This window comes from Varanus komodoensis, unplaced genomic scaffold (assembly GCF_004798865.1).
Source record: "Varanus komodoensis strain SLA01 unplaced genomic scaffold, ASM479886v1 scaffold11, whole genome shotgun sequence".
NCBI lineage: Eukaryota > Metazoa > Chordata > Lepidosauria > Squamata > Varanidae > Varanus > Varanus komodoensis.
Window position 1 is genome coordinate 3,582,908 of NW_025335317.1, and position 16,260 is coordinate 3,599,167.

At 42.7% G+C, this 16,260-nt stretch overlaps 1 protein-coding gene across 1 annotated transcript in view; it reads left to right on the plus strand.

Moving 5' to 3' along the window:
• LRMDA (leucine rich melanocyte differentiation associated) overlaps nt 1-16,260 on the plus strand; it is a 757,870-nt gene that overhangs the window by 650,008 nt on the left and 91,602 nt on the right. The window lies entirely within an intron of this gene.

Sequence of the window (16,260 nt, forward strand, 5' to 3'; positions counted from 1 at the left end):
TATGTGGTAGAAACATAGAACATAGGAATAGAGAGAGTCAGGAGGGGTCTCCCGGGCCATCTAGTCTGACCCCCGGCTCCAGCCGGCTCAGCTTACAACATGCCCACCATGTGCATGTCCAGCCTCTCCTTGAACACCCGCACCGGTGGGGCCTCAACGACCTCTGTGGAAGCCCATCCCATACCCTGGGGGTCCTGACTGTCAGGAAGTGCTTCCTGGCATCCAAATGGAACCTTGGCTCCCTGAGCTTTGCTCCGTTGGAGCATGTTCTGCCTTCCTCTGCAGGGGAGAACAGGTCTCTACCCACCTCCGTGTGACATCCCCTCACATACCTGCATGTCGCCAACATATCCCCTCTGAGTCTCCTCTCCTCCAGGCTGAAGAGACAGTTCCCTCAGTCTCGCCTCATACGGCATCCCCTGCAAACTGGCCACCAGCCTTGTGGCCCTACGCTGCACTGACTCTAACCTGGCTATATCCTTTCTCTAGTGAGGGGCCCAAAACTGAGCACAATACTCCAGTTGCAGGCACACCAGAGTCATATAGAGTGGTAGTAATACCCCTCTCGATCTAGAAGCCACACTTCTGGCTATGCAACCAAGGGTGGCATCCTCCCTCTTGACCACCGCGTCACACAGCTGGCTCATGTTTAGCCTGCAGTCAACCAGAACCCCGAGGTCCCTTCCACAAGTGCTGCTCTCCAGCCCCTTGTCCCCTAACCTGATAGCATATTGTCTCCTGGGACCTGTGAGGTGCCTGCAGCAACATCAGAGCAAGACTGCCTCATTCTGACGGGGGGTTTTGAGTGGAAGGAAATGGTACCTCCTAAGAAGAGCCCAAGGGCAGTGTGAGAGCAGCCATGCTGATTCAGCTCCCACAGACTAGGCAAGCCACTTCAGCTCAGTCCCACCAATCCACTGGGCCAATCCTCCTGTGTATGCCCCTTCCCTCGTGGGAGAACCATGGAGAAGCTTCAGCCCACGTAGTTTGGCTCTATGATACCCAGCTGCTGAGGAGAGGCATTGCTCAAGCATCCCCTGCACTTGCACGGAAGAGAGAAGCTATGTGGCTTTAATCATAACCAGACTAATCCAGGAGCGATTCTGCAGCAGGCACACTAGGAAAGAATACTATAAGGAGGACCATGGAGGTGGACTTCACTAGATTGGCCAGACTGGATGTAGAGTCGATACAGATTATTTTGGAGATCAGGTAAAATTTTCAAAACTGATGAAATGCATGCAAAATCAGTTTGGAATCTACTATCCAAATGGAAAGGGAAGGGACTTGAGACTTTGGGTTTGTGTTGTTGCACTCCATTTGCAAATGCGGCTGTAAGGAGATCGTAGTTATCTTCCACACAGCCTTGTCTCACTCTCTCTGGCTTAAGGTATATATCATCATGCATGAGAAAGCAGAGGATTTCTCCAGCTGTTAGATGCTTCTGCCAAGACTGAGGCTGTCCTAGAACACTGGCAAGAAGATTCTGCTTTAAATTATCCTAAGATTCCGGTCAGCCCATGTTCATTGCAGAATGGGAGGAACAGACTGTTCTCAATCCATTTTGCCGAGAGAATAGAGTATTTTAGGAACTCAGTGTAAAACACGACTTGCCATTTGCCATTATGTGATTCTTGCGCTGGTAAATGCTTAGACTGATGGCACCGGTGTCCACCAGTGACTTCCCTACTACTGTGTTGACACAGTGGAAAAGGTCTTTGTGGTTTCTTCTTCTTCTGCCCCATCCCACCCCAAGGTTCCTCATCCACCTGCTTTGGACATGTGTCGTCCCACATTTCAGAGGTCTCATCCATCAGTGAAAGCCAGCCACATGTTTCTCATCATCAAATGGTGTACGTCAACCTGGAGGGTTGAGTTCTTGGGCAGCCAACTACTGAAGTGGGGATTTGCATCGCCTCCTGCTGTACCTGAATGTATCTCATTTCATGAGACATCCTGCCTTCAACATTTTAGAAACCACTCTTGGAAGAAACCTTCAAGGTAATAAATCCAGGATAGGCAAAAGGTTGTTGCTGCAATGACTGTTCGAAGGCAACCATCAGTTGCCAAAAGCAGAGGAAGAGAAAGCAAATGTGGCTGCTTCTGATCTTGGCAGATAATCCACGATAGAAAGGGAACGGTATCCCATACTTTATACTCTGTGCTTTAGTCGGTGCATCTCCAAGCACAGGAGAAGCCTCTGCATTATGGCAGAGAGAGAAGCCTTTCCATCTTGCGTTTGGGGAAGCAGCGGCAGCGGAACCAAGTGTGCAGCACTCTTGCGGGTTTGTTTAAATCACTGTAGCCACCCATCTACTTTTTTTTTGCTTCTGACATTGGTCTGTTCCCAAGATGGAAGATAAAAATGACAACTGCCAGGTAAACTCCCTCTCTCTCCCCCCCTCCTCTCCCCTACTCCACATGAATGTGCGCGCGCACACAAACACACACCCAGCCCTGCAAATCTTGAAGATGCTTAATGTGTTGTGCTCTTGGCTGAAGGAGGCTGGCTTGTGACCTTCGTCTGAATGGTGACAAATGGAAGAGCCTGCAGGTTCTGCTCTGAGATCCACCTGGGACAATTCCCGGGTATTACTTTGGGAGGAATTGTGGCACAGAGATTCATCGTCCATCAAGGGTCCATCGTCAGCATCTCCACATAGGTCTAGGAAAGAATTCTGGCTGCAATCCTGGAAATTTCTTCTTGATCAGTTTTGAAAACAGGTGTAAATGGACCATTGCCCTGATTTGGTATATGGCAGCTTGCTATGCGCCCAAACTATTTTGTTTCTGTAGAAATTCCTTGGCTTCAAACTGCCATTGATTTTTTTAGGTGAAGTTCAGTGGCAATGACAGTCCTGCTCTTAACAGTCTTTTCCATCATGTGGGGTGTTTGTTCCTCAGGCTTGAAGTTCTAAGAGGACACCCAGCAGAGTACAACCGTGTAGTCTAGCTTGATGGAACAACTGGCATTATTACCTGAAGGTCCATGGATGTGAAGGACCCTCCTGAGAAATAGTGCTGTTCTAATAGATGTTGCTTTGTTTCCCTTACAATTTTAGACAAGTAAATGCAAGTTTGGTTTGAACCCTTTCTTACTATAGGCAGCAGTTTAGTGGCAATGTTAGCCCAGGTCCTTGCCTCCTATTCAGTTCAAGCACTGAGTTCTTCATGATGTTTCTTCTTGATATTTGGGAACAGGCAGGGAATCCATCACTGCAAAGTCTGTCTGTCTTGATGTGCTTCTTCCCTACTCCATGCTTCCCCCAAAGCTGCAAGAAGTGCTGCCTTTTCTTTGTCCAGAAATTTGTAATCTGAACTTCTACAAATGTGTTCAAGGGACTTCCCCCACTTCTCAGATCTTGCATAAAGAAATATGCAGCATATTTCATCATGGAAGCTTCCCCCAAATCACACGACATGCCTTCTTGTTGCGGCTCAGACTGTGGGGACTATTATGAATATTTTACCAAATAACTCCATTAGTTTTTGAATCATATGAACTAAGCAGCTTGCCAGGCACAGAGCTGGCTGTGCAGCCTTCCTCCTGGTTCTAGGTTTTGTTCTGTTTTGGGTGAACTTTTAAAATAATGTTGCAATCTATTTAAGTTTCTTCATTCCAAAGCAAAACGTATTAGCAGTCCTTGGTACATGATTGGGCTCTGAAAGACTGACGCTTTACAGTGTGGTGAAAATGGAGATAAGGTTTGATTAAACAGAGCATCAGTAGAAACCCTCGGCTTCCATCTCTTTACAGTGAATGTTAACAGGGAAAGTGTTTTCCAATTTGCATTGCCGTTTAAGCAGCCGTGCTGTAATCACTGGAACAGTCTAATGACTTAATCTCCCCACGGAGTCACCCTATTGTGGTTTTCTGAGGAATGCTAGCCATTTTCCCACATGGTATACACCATGAAATTCAAATAACATGAAGAGAGAGATGTAATTCATTTCTCGGTTGCCTTCTGCTTAATTCTGGGAGCCAAGATACTCATGTAAGCGTCTGATGATTTCACTTTTTCTCCATGCCAGTTGTGTTTACCCCCAAAGTGCTAGCTCATTATTTTCCAGTGTTTTAGTAGAAGAAGGGGACATTCCACGAATGGGTTCAGCAATAAGAATATACAACGCATCAGTCATTATATTCCAGTAGGAATCAGGCGATAATACGTGTCCGAATAATTTGCATTCTTCAGAGATAAATTTAGAAACATGGTTCATGCATCATTGGATGGGGTGTGGCTGTTGCTTGCTCACAACTGGATCCCACAGTTCTTCAGTACAGTTGACTCTCAGCTAACCGGAACTCAAGTCACCAGCACTATCAAGCACCTGGCAAAAAAGTTGAAGAAATAATGCTTTAAATAAAAATTAAAATAAAACCAATTTCCAGCAGAAATGTAAGTTTAAACTTGGTGTGCTGCTCTGTGAGTAAGCCCACCTGTTTATTTCCCACTTCCACCAGTTCACCAGTCATTGGGATCTATTCTTCAAATTTCATGTTCTCACCCAACCCCAAGGATGCCGCAGCAGGTCCCAAGTAAGCGTAAAGGCAGAGTGCTTGTCCTCAAGCAGAAGTTGGAAATATGCAAGAGGTTTGAGAAAGGTGAGCACTGTGCCCATGCAGGAATTTAATGTCAATTTGTTAACAATCTAGGACATTACAACTCAGTTTCAGAAGTTATAAGTTTGTCTTTATTTGTCTTAATTTGATTTTAATTTCTGTATTTCAATATTAATTTCAAGTCAATGCAGAGTTTATCGTGTGGTATAGTATGGGATATAGTATTAGTTAGGCCTATTTTTAGTAGTAATGCTCAAGCAACCAGAACCTACATTTATCAAAAAAAGGTAAAGGTTTCTGCATAACTTTAAAGTCCAGCCATGCCTGACTCTAGGGGATGGTGCTCATCTCCGTTTCCTAGCCGAGGGAGCCAGCATTTGTCCGCAGACAGTCTCCATGGTCATGTGGCCAGCATGACTAAACACCCAAGTGCCTGGAACGCTGTTACCTTCCCACCGAAGTGACACCTTTTTATCTACTTGCATTTGCATGCTTTCAAACTGCAAGGTTGGCAGGAGCTGGAACAGAGCAATGGGAGCTCACCCCATTGTGCGGATTTGAACGGTCGACCTTTCGATCAACCAGCCCAGCAGCTCAGCAGTTTAAAGCACAGCGGCACCTACCAATTCCCATGGGTGCTGGTTAACTGAGAGTCTGCTGTATTATTTGGAGGCTGAATTATGGGAAGTCTCTAAAATCATGAGGCTGCTACTCAAGAGAGTAACAAACGCCTGGATGAGGAAGTGTATCTGCTTCTCATAAAGCCCAGGGAGGTAGATTTTGGCAGGAGCATTCCTTAGTTGATGTGGCTCATTTCAGGTGGAGGAAGGTCTCATCCAGTGACATAGCAGGGAAAGCAGAACCACAGGGACATGTCCTTATGGTGATCAGGCATTACTGAGGACATATCTTGAGGTGCCCTGAGACCCATCTGGTTCCTTCCAATTTTTTGTCAGACCCAGAAGGCATAACATAGGAAAATGAAATCAGTATCTTAGCAACATCATTATCATCAACATTGGAAAATTTAAGTAATAAATCTGAGGCATTTGGACTTTGCAAGGGTGTAGTTCATCATAACATTTCTGATGTACTGAAATTAACATCCAGACCTGCTAACTGCTCAAATTGGAACAGTGTTTTAATTTTTTCTTCAGTGGGCTTGACTGGGTTTGACAACAATAATAGGATATCATCTGTGCAAAGACCGGTGCTCATATTTGGTTTCGAGGTGTGATTCCATTTATTTTCGAGTCTTTCCTAATTGTGTTTGCAGTTGATTCTATGGCAGAAAGCAAGTGGTCCTTATTCTCAAATGGCCTAAAGCATCATGTGAGACCAAAGACGTATAACCAGAATTTATAATACTTGGATAGAATATTCAACAAGAACAGCACATGGTAGTAGAACTGATGCTGAAGTACTGATTCCTGGGGGGAAATGGGACTTAAGTCGACAAAACCAGCTTTTCAAAACACAATCTGGAGGCAATTAAGGAGGCCTTCCTTCAAATGTCTCTCTAAGTAGCATCGACACCAGACAAGATGTGCTATGTTACTAGAAAGCTATTCCTCCTGCACTGCGGAAGAGGCAAGGAGAGGGCTTGTTTATCCATCTGTGGCAATGGACACGTCCCCACCCGCAGGGAATCCGTTTTCAAAACAATATCTGAGCTGGTGAACCAACAGGTGGAATTAGTTCTAAGCTTAACATTGTGGCCATTTTCTGTGGTTTGCATGACTAATGGCTGCATAAAGATAACATTCTATTTCTTAGGGTATCAGCTAGTCTGGAAATTGCCAGACGCTGGAAAAATGCCACGAGGTATAATACTCACAGCTGGCTATCTAGAATATGGCAAATGGTGTTGGCAGAAAAATTGGCTCACCAGGATAGGCAAATTAGAGGGTTGTCAACACAAGATTCATTTGTGAAAACTTGGTTCACATGCACCTCTTATGCAAACAAAGACCCTTTGTGTTGCAACACCGATGCATCACCTTGCATTTTACAGAAACACCATTTCTTGAAGAGAGATTAATAATCATTAGGAGATGAAATATTTGTACGTGACACAATACGTCGTAGAATCTAGATTTTAAAAATTTGGCATGTATTTGTTGAATTTCTCTTTGCTCTGTGTAATCTAGCTGGAAATAAGTGTTAATTTGTTTTAAAAAATCTGTATTTCAAACAGACTAATACTATTATTAATAATTTTATGTCTACACCACTTAATAGCCAAAGCTCTCTGGGCAGTTTCCCACAACACATAACATTCACTATAAAATACAGGTGACCATAAAAACTTCATAAAATTTACCATGCAAAATTCAAACTCCAAATTTAAGGGAAATTTTAAATGCTACAATAACTTATACAAATTAAATGGTAAGACTTGTTCAAGCAGCTGACATAATGCAATATTAAGCTAACTAAATGCCCAGTGGTGAAGGCCATCTTATCCTGGCACCAAAAAGATATTAATCTGCTAATAGAGTTGAGAGTTATCAATGAAACTCACCCCAAAAAACCTTAACATGAAAACAAAAAAAGAAGCTTACCCTATCACATTCAGCATAGTGTTTTGGTAAGGTAAACTGCTTCATTCTCACTGCAAAGCAGGTCTTACCTACAAAATGATTGGGGAAGGCAACGGCGAGCCATGAGTTCTGGTGCTCCTCTTAACAAGCTGGAGGCACAAGGTCTTTCAAGAATGTTGGACACAGAGGAAGTTCACTAAAGTACTTGTTAACTGCCAGTAACCTCCTCCCCATCCGTTGGTAGATCCTGAACAAAGCATCCATGCAGTGTCTCGCAGGGCCTCTGGCCAGAACCTGCCTGCCACCCATCAGGTTTTTCACTAGGCTTGAGTTTTCCACTTAAATCCTGGCTTTACACCTCTCTGGTGCTTTTCTCTGTAGTAAGGACCACAGAAATTCAGAATACGCCTTGCAAACTGGCCACTTGGCCCAAGCAAAACATAAGCTTGCCTGCATCCAATCTTATCTCTGTATTGCAGACATAGAGAAAGATATTCTTACCAGTTAATTTAGACAGTCCATGCTACCCTCGTGCAGGCCTAACAAACAAGGAGACTTCTCAAACTTACATTTTGAGTTGGACCAAAGGAGTGCATATCAATCAGATAGTGTGTTATTCTGGGTACCTGAAGGAGCGCCTTCTTCCCTATGTGCCAGCCCACCCCTTGAGATCGGGGCAGAGGTCTCCTCCGGGAGCCCTCCTTGAAAGAGCTCAAGAGAGTGACCACCCGGAGAAGGGCCTTCTCTGCAGTGGCCCCCCAGTTGAGGAATATGCTCCTCGGGGAGGCTTGCCTGGTGCCATCACTTTATTCTTTTCAGAGTCTAGCTAAGACCTTTTATGCTCCCAATATTTTAACAGTTAATTGGTTTTATCTTTGCTTTTATCCTATCAGACACAGTGTGTTGTGTGTTGTCTTTGTTCTTGGTTTTCTGTTTTTTGTAAGCCATCCAGAGTATTGGATTTTAGTACTGGGATTGCATATTAAAAAAATAATTAAATAAATGAAAAATAGTATGTGCAACGATGCCTTAATCACCCAAACCACTAATTAACATGATTTTATCTCAAACACAGTCATGCACAGGGAGGGCAGCCTGTTCAGCCCCAACAATCTGTGCTCCAAGGGAGCTGATGTCGTATAAGGTCATTTCGCGTGGATTTTTAATTCGTTCAGTTTAAGCCACTTTGCAAGCTACAAATGAGAGTGATAAATGCAATCGGTCAAAATGCAAGGGAATGGCTTCTGTGTGGGTCTCGCTGAAACAGTTGGGTCTGCACACAGTTCATTTCAATGGGATTTGGACAGGAGAACTTCTCATTGGCCTGTGCCCATAATGTTTCATTCCATCCAGCCGAGTGTCTAATACAGTTTATTGATCCCTCTCTAAACGGTTGATGAATCATTGTTTCGGACATAATTTTCATGTTACATAATTCTTTGTGTAATTCTTCAGCAGTAGCAATGCATATATTGACCCTTCCCATGTGGCTTTAGATATGGGAACACCATTATATTTTTTGGCATTAAAAGCATAATTTGGAAAGCCGTTTCAAATATCAAAGCTTAGGATGTTCACCCATTACTAGGATAAGTGGGAGAATAATTTAACAAAGGGAAATAGACTCAAATATTTATCAAAGCATATTTTGTAACTGCTACAAACTGAGCTTTTTCCTTTGTTGAATAATTCTGCAGCCCTTAAAAACACATCCACAAAAAATATACCAAGCACAGCACAGTTGCTCTACTGGACTTGGTGATGTGCAAGAAATGGTTCGCTGTGAGAATAAAATGCTGTGAAATTCCAGCCTCATTCATTCATTCATTCATTCATTCATTCATTCATTCATTCATTCATTCAACTTATATTCTGCTATAACTAGTCCAAGGACTCTCTAAGTGGAATTCACATAAAAACATCAAATTTTAAAACACATGAGAACAGCATGCAGTAAAACAGACACGGAGGCAGTTGCATTGCGTAACGTCCCCTGTTAGGACAACTTTGGTATGAAAAGTGCCACAGAACAGGATTTCAGATTAAAAAATGAGGATTTGGCTTATTCCAAGAGTCCTCTGGCTGGCTCCACTGCTTATGGTCCACGGAGATGAAATGAGAGTTCTTCCTCTAGAGTTTGATCTGCGATTGTGCCTTCAAACAGGAAGGTCCTCATTTGATCCCGCAGTCCTTAATGGATGAATGAGGTGGACAAGTGAGCTGGGTCAGCCGCTGAGTTATGACCACAGATGTGTGAATGTAGCAGAAGGAAAGGAAGCAGATTTAGTAGCTAGGAAGGTAGATTATGGAGGTAAAAGTAGGATAATAAATATTTTCAACCAGGGAACTGTTTGTTTTTATTTGTGAGACAGTTATTAATAAGGAAGGAGGAATATAATCAAGTTGTTTCCTTAATGTCCATTTTTCTAGAAGTTCACATTATAATTCATCAAGAGCTGATTCAATATGTGTAATTGAAAGGTGTGAGGTAATTTAAATGCTTTCCTTACTCTTTTGAGAAGAGTCAAGGCTATATAGATCATTTTAGCATGTAATCTATACATATTTGGTGTTTTATGATTATATTGGTAGATTTATGTGTCTGTAAAATGATGGCTATTACGAGTCTACAACTGTATTTAATTCCTGCCTTTCTAATATGCAATCCCAAATCAATGAACGTAGCTGTCTCACAATCAATTTAGATTCCAGTACTTCACCCTGGTGCAGCTCTTGTGAGACCTCAAGAGTTATGTCTCCATCCCAAACTGTCTGGGTACATGCCTTCAGATTCATGCCCCATCAAAAGCAATGCAGCATGCATCAAAAGTCAAAGGCGGAGGAAGAAAAGGAAGGCCAGACAGGAAGGGGATGGACTCCAAAAAGGAAGCCACAGCCTTGATCTTGCAGGAGTGAGCAGGGCTGTCATGGACAGGGTGTTTGGGGGGGCTTTCATTCATAGGGTCCCATAAGTCAGGGACGACTTGTTGGTTCATAACAAAAACAACGTGGAAGGAAAGCATTAGCATAGGGATCTGCATTTGGGTGCTCATCAGGTTCTTGCCAGTAGTTCATCCAGAAGATGATGAGCGTGCCTGCAAATGTGTACTGATCTTTGCTAGATGGGGGCACATAATTTAACAAGGCCCAGCCCTCAAAAGAACAGAAATACTAAACATGCAATCCTTTGCACACGTATTTGGGAGGAAGCCCTGTCAAAATCAGTGAAACTTCCTAATGAATGAAGACAGGATGGTGGCATAAGTTGTTCTGAAGGGCTAGGATATGTACTCTAAATTTGGCCAAATGGATTATATTTGAAACATACTGAGATATGAAACTGTGTCTGGAATAATGCAGGTAAATGAACTTTACAAAGCCTTTCCCCCAGAAATGAATTATGATGTCTAAACATTCCCCCCCCACCAGCCCTTTAATTACAATCAGGGGTTTTTCTTCCTAAATCTATTACACCCCCATGGGTCAAAATGATTTATTTCTCTGTTTTGGACATGTGAGCTCCATTCTGCTGTTGCCAGTCCATGCTCAGCTGTGCCAAAAACTGAGCAGGTTTGTGGTTGCTTTGTAACATCAAATTGAAGACATTTATCATAAAGATTTATCATGGGACAGCCAGCCAGATGGTTTGGGTATTTTAAAAGTGGACTCTGGGTCTCGATCAGAGCATGCAATCTTTTCATTTGCAGCAACTACATCAACTGCACAGCAAAAAGAACCACTCTCTTCTTTTTAGAGAAACAGAAAAAAATGTAATGGCAGCTGTTGCATAGACTGTCATTTTCAGAACGAAAACCCCGTCATAACCAATTGCACTGATTGTGTTCTCATTATGGCGTGACCTCCTCTTGCTTTCCAAAGAGGCAATGTTCATTTCAGACATGCTGCTGAAAAGTATATGCAGTGAATGACCCTCCAAGGACCACTGCGAGATCCTAACACTATCCCCCCACCCCAAAACATATCAAAGGGTTTTATTCTGCCAGGTCTGCTCAGATTCAGCTGGAAAGAATCCTTTCCAAATGCACACAGTGTGTTTTTGATTTCTTTGGAAGAAAGCACTTGTAGGGTTTCAGTATGTTGAAGTCATCCCGCAATATGTTCATCAGAGCAGGTTACTAATTGAAGCTAAAGTGCATCCTACTGTTAAACACGATTCCTCTAGATTCTAATTTGCACATTGCCAAGGATGAAGGAGAAATAAATTCCTTTACAAGACGTCCAGAAATTAGGAGCCAGTTGGCACAATCCAGTCTCGGGGAGACGTCCAGCTTGCCCCCAGGGATATGGTGATGGTGCTTAATTGTTCTGGCACACTCCTCACCACCATCCCGACCACTGTAAGTTAAGGAGTGGTAACAGCTACGTATATTTTCTGACCGTGTAATCACCAGGCAAGGGAGGCCAAGGGGGAAGAGCTGGACCACAGAAAGAGGGTGGTTTCTTGGCAAAGCTACGAAAGCTTTCCATTGTTCCTAGGTGAGCAGGAAGGAGGCGGAGTCATGTGCATGGGGGCGCAATGTGGTTAGCAAGGCGCCGTCTCTGCTCAGGACAGGAGAGAGAGTTGTGCTGCTATTTTTTATAAATGGATGAACCCAGAGAGAGTTTTATGCTGAGATGTGCATTTCTGCAAGCTGTTCAGGAGAAATGTGCATGGAAATTAATATCAGTGAAAAGTACACATGATAAGCCTACCTAGGATGAAACTGCACACGAAACTAAAGTATTTGGGGAAATGGATACACTTAAAATGCTCATAAAGTGTTTACACGAATGGGTACATTTGAACAGAAAATGAACATTTCTTTATAGGTTTTTAAATCAATCTCTCTCTCTCTCTCTCTCTCTCGTGCAAGCTGGATTGGGAATGAGCTTGACTTTTAACTTGACAGTCTTGATGAGATGGAAACTGACAGGTCTGTCCATTCCTACCTTCTCTAATCTATATAACGATCAGAAAATTGTTGTGAAGAGTCTGTTAAGTTAGCCTTTCTTAAAGTAACCTTCTGAACTTCCCCCTGCTATTCCTCAGTCCGTAGGAAGAGGCTTGTTTACCTGTTTCCAGCCCCACATGGTCCACCACTCATATGGACTTCATTTAAGGCAGCAATGTTCTTTAATGCTAATTTATATTTAAAACACATGCAGGGTCCGGAGCATAGTGCAGATGCTTCCAGACCAATCTCCCAAGGCAGGCTTCCTCCTCAGAAATGTGGAATGACAAAATCAGAGGAGTGGGAATTCAGGGCCTCGTGGATTGTCTGTCATGTTGTGCTTTTCTTGAGCAGGCAATATTATGCCATGCTTAATACTGACGTGGTGCTTCAGAATTTTCAAAGTGATCTTTACTGACTGAATGAATGATGCACGGTGTACTTACTTATTTCTCAGGTTATATGCTTCTCCTCTTTCTCTCCCTTTCCCATAATACTGACTCCTGAGGTCACCTCTTAAAGCTGATTGGTGGGGTCTTGGCACAGGTCTAAGGGAGGCCAACTTCACACGTCACACAGTTCAGTTAAAGAATTAACTGCCACGGGAAGTGGTGATGGCCACGAAATTGGGCAGCTTTAAAGGGTATTGGACGGATTCATGGAGGAGGAGGCTCTGGGTGGCTACTAGCCTTGCTGGCTATGTGCCACCCCATTTACCGGGGTGGGGTGCCTGCGTACTCCGGTTGCTGAGGAGCTTGGGCAGGCAGAATTCTTGCACCCGTCCTGCTTGAAGGCTCCTGTGGGCAGCTGGTTTGCCAGCACGTGGACAGAGTGTTGGACCAGATGGACATTTGATCCTGCGCAGTCAGCTTTTCTGACGTTCTTCTTCAGAGGGGCTCAGGATGGCACGCATGTGGACTTCCCCTGTCGCATTCTCCCAACACCCGTGTCAGGCTGAGAGAGGGTGCGTAACCCAAGGAGTCCCAAGGAGATTCGTGGTGAGCAGTGATTTAAACCCAGGCTCTGGCAGCTCAAATTCACACCGCACAGTAGATCAGGATGAAGGTTGCTGGAGGGGGGCTGGTTTAGAAGCAGCATGTACTTTGCACCAGGCCAACAAACCAAGAAACCTGGGAAGACAGAGATCCAGTGGGTGAGTGGCTCCTGGGTATGAGAATCGGGAGTTTGCTTGTTCTAGATGGGAACGTACTTAGAAAGTGGGTATGCAGTTTGGGTTCATCACTGCCATCAGATGCCCAGGTGGCAAGAGATGCTTCTTATAAACTCACTTTGGTGCATCAGCTACTCCCTTCCCTGGCAAATGCTGTCCATGCAGTGCTACCCTTGGGCTCAGATGCATGCAATGCGGAGCTACCTTTGTGCCTGGTGCAGAAGCTGCGGCTGCTGAAGAATGTGGCAGCCGGAATGCCAGGAAGTGTCCCTACCTGTTCTCCAGGGCTGAAGCAGGAAGCTGCCTCTTAGGTGCTGACCATATCATGGTCTCACTGCTGACAAAAAGCCTCAACGATTGGGCAGTTGTTAAAAGGAATTAAATAATACATAAATAGGCCTGAACAACCTGAAGCCAAATACAGAACTCTTCCTGGATGGACTCACTTTGCGAATTTGTACCACGACCAGCAAATTACTGCCTGACAACATTCTTTGTGTCGTTATGCATATTTCTATTACAATATCCTGAGGTTTATTTCAGAGCTTCTAAGACATTCTTTACACTATTTAAATAAATAAATAAATAAATAAATAACTTATTTTATCTCACTAGAACAAGTTACAAATCTGTCAATTTGAGTTTCTAATTTTCCCAGTCTAAAATGCCTTCTGTCCTCAGTTTGTGACATTAATTTAAAATTCCACACACAATTGTGCATGCATTTTTGTATGCACATTTCAAAAATATGCTTTTTGTACACAGTTTTGTGTTTGTGCATGCAGTTTTCCTTAATAAAATGTGATTTAGTCAGTTCTCTCATCCCTACAAAGGATTAGCTCTGTGCTAATACACACATTTTTCCGTGTCTTCTGTTCAGAGAAATGCATCATAAAAATCTGAGAAGTGTGAACTCCAAAGGATAAGCGTGCTCCCCTTTGCATATTGCTTTGGAAAGTGGAAATTTGGCAGATCCCTATAAAATATGAAGCAAACAAAAGTTTCCCACATCCCTAGTTAAGCGAAGTTTTTTAATGTAGATCACTTACACAGGCATATCATAACACAGATATGCCTCTGGAAACTCAAAGTTACAAAATGTTTCACCAAGTTAATCACTTGGCAGCTTAAACAGATAATTTATATGTAGATCTGTTTATCTATTAACGAGGAGGGAAGGACGCCACCCCCTTTGGTCCCTGGGGTGTCTTCCTCCTCCTTGCATGGCCTTTACTGCAGTACTTGTGTGAAAAAAGAAAGAAATGAAAAAAATAAGGTGGAGGAGATGGAAAACTAATGATTCAAGAAATCACATAGCATCAGATAATTCTATTTTGAAATCACAGCAGTGACTCCCAGAGGCGTAAACTTCCCAAATTACTAGTGAAAAGCCCCTTTGATGTATCTAGTGTTAGGAAAAGCCCAGGGGCAACTTTTTCTAGTTGTGCCTAATGTTTCCTGAAAAGACAACATTTAGCAAATATTATCTATACCTGTGTAATTTTATATTCCAGTTTCTCTGGCACTAAGAAAAGAGGTTTAACTTGCTGTAGAATTTCAGAGAAAGGGATTCTCTCGAGTATTTTGGAATCATCCTAGTGTTTGTTAGCCAAGGAAGTATGTATACTTCAAGAATGTCTATACCTTTGAGGTTAATCTCTATCATTTATGCATTTATTATATTTATATCCCACTTTTTTCCTTTCAAAGAAATCGAAGTGGCTTACCCAATTCTCCTCTTCTCAGTCTTTTCCTCACAACAACAACCCTGTGAGGCAGGTTGGGCTGAGAGTCTGTGACTGGCCCAAAGTCACCCAGGAGGCCCCGTGGCCGGGTTTACTTTTGAACACAAATCTGTATGTAAGATCAGTCTGTCATTATATCTTTTAGAGTGAAGGCCAACTCATTTTTGTCATGCCCTCAGGTTGTATAACTTACGACTGATTTCACCCCCTAAAAACAGTTTGTTCGGAATCTAGAAAATGCAAAATTCTGGGGATTTCAGACCTAGGAGAACTACTGCAAGTTCACCTCTGGTGAATGGATCTTCCATATTTTATTACCTCTGCATCAGGAGGCTAAGCCTGCATAATTTGGAAAGGCACCCCAGTGCTGTTGCTTAAGTTTGCAGTATCATGAAGCACATCATTGTAAGAGATGGCTAATATTTGCCCATCTTCATTCTTCAGGATGAGTCTTATTAGAAATTAAGCAACTTTCTTTCAGTTCCTCCTGAAGCAACTATGCCTCTTTGCACATATCCTTTCAACAGAGAGAGATCTGGAAGTCCATAAGTTGGGCAGCTTCAAAAGTGAAAATTGGAGATTAATCAACAAACCCAACATTCAAACCTTGACATTTGTTCGTAGCTGCTGCAACTGCCCTCACATTACCCAAAAGATTCCAATATGTCCTACGTGGTAGAAGTAGGACTCCTCATAATGTAATCATTTTAAAAAAGAAAAGAAAAAAGACTTTTCTACTACTTGCAAAGATTAAAGACAGAGTCTTTCTTGCCTGTACTTTATGTGTGGCTGTACTTGAAAACATCTGACAATTTGAATTTGTATAAAATATCAGCACCAAAATGGTATCTATCAGTGATCAGGTCAAGCATGTTTCTGTCATCCTTTTCAATCTTCATGGATTCCTTATTTGTTTCCAGGCTCAAGCCAGAATGCTGGATTTCATCCCAAGATTGAAAACTGGATGTATTTTTAGTAAGTCACCTGTCAAATTCTGTTGCCAGGTTTACACACTCATACACACTCCACAGTTCTTTTGCACAGATCTGCTCACACATATTCTGATACCACATGGCTGTGGTCCTGTAATTTTCCTTTTTAAAAATGAATTTATCAGGTGTGTAAGTTTTAATTTAATTTAATTTAAACATTTCTATGCTGTCCTTTGCAACAAGTCTCAGAACAACTTACAGAAGATAAAATAACAATATAAAATACCATTAAAACATTCAACAATAATACAACATAAACAACAATATGTCTTTTCATAACTAAAGAAAAGGAA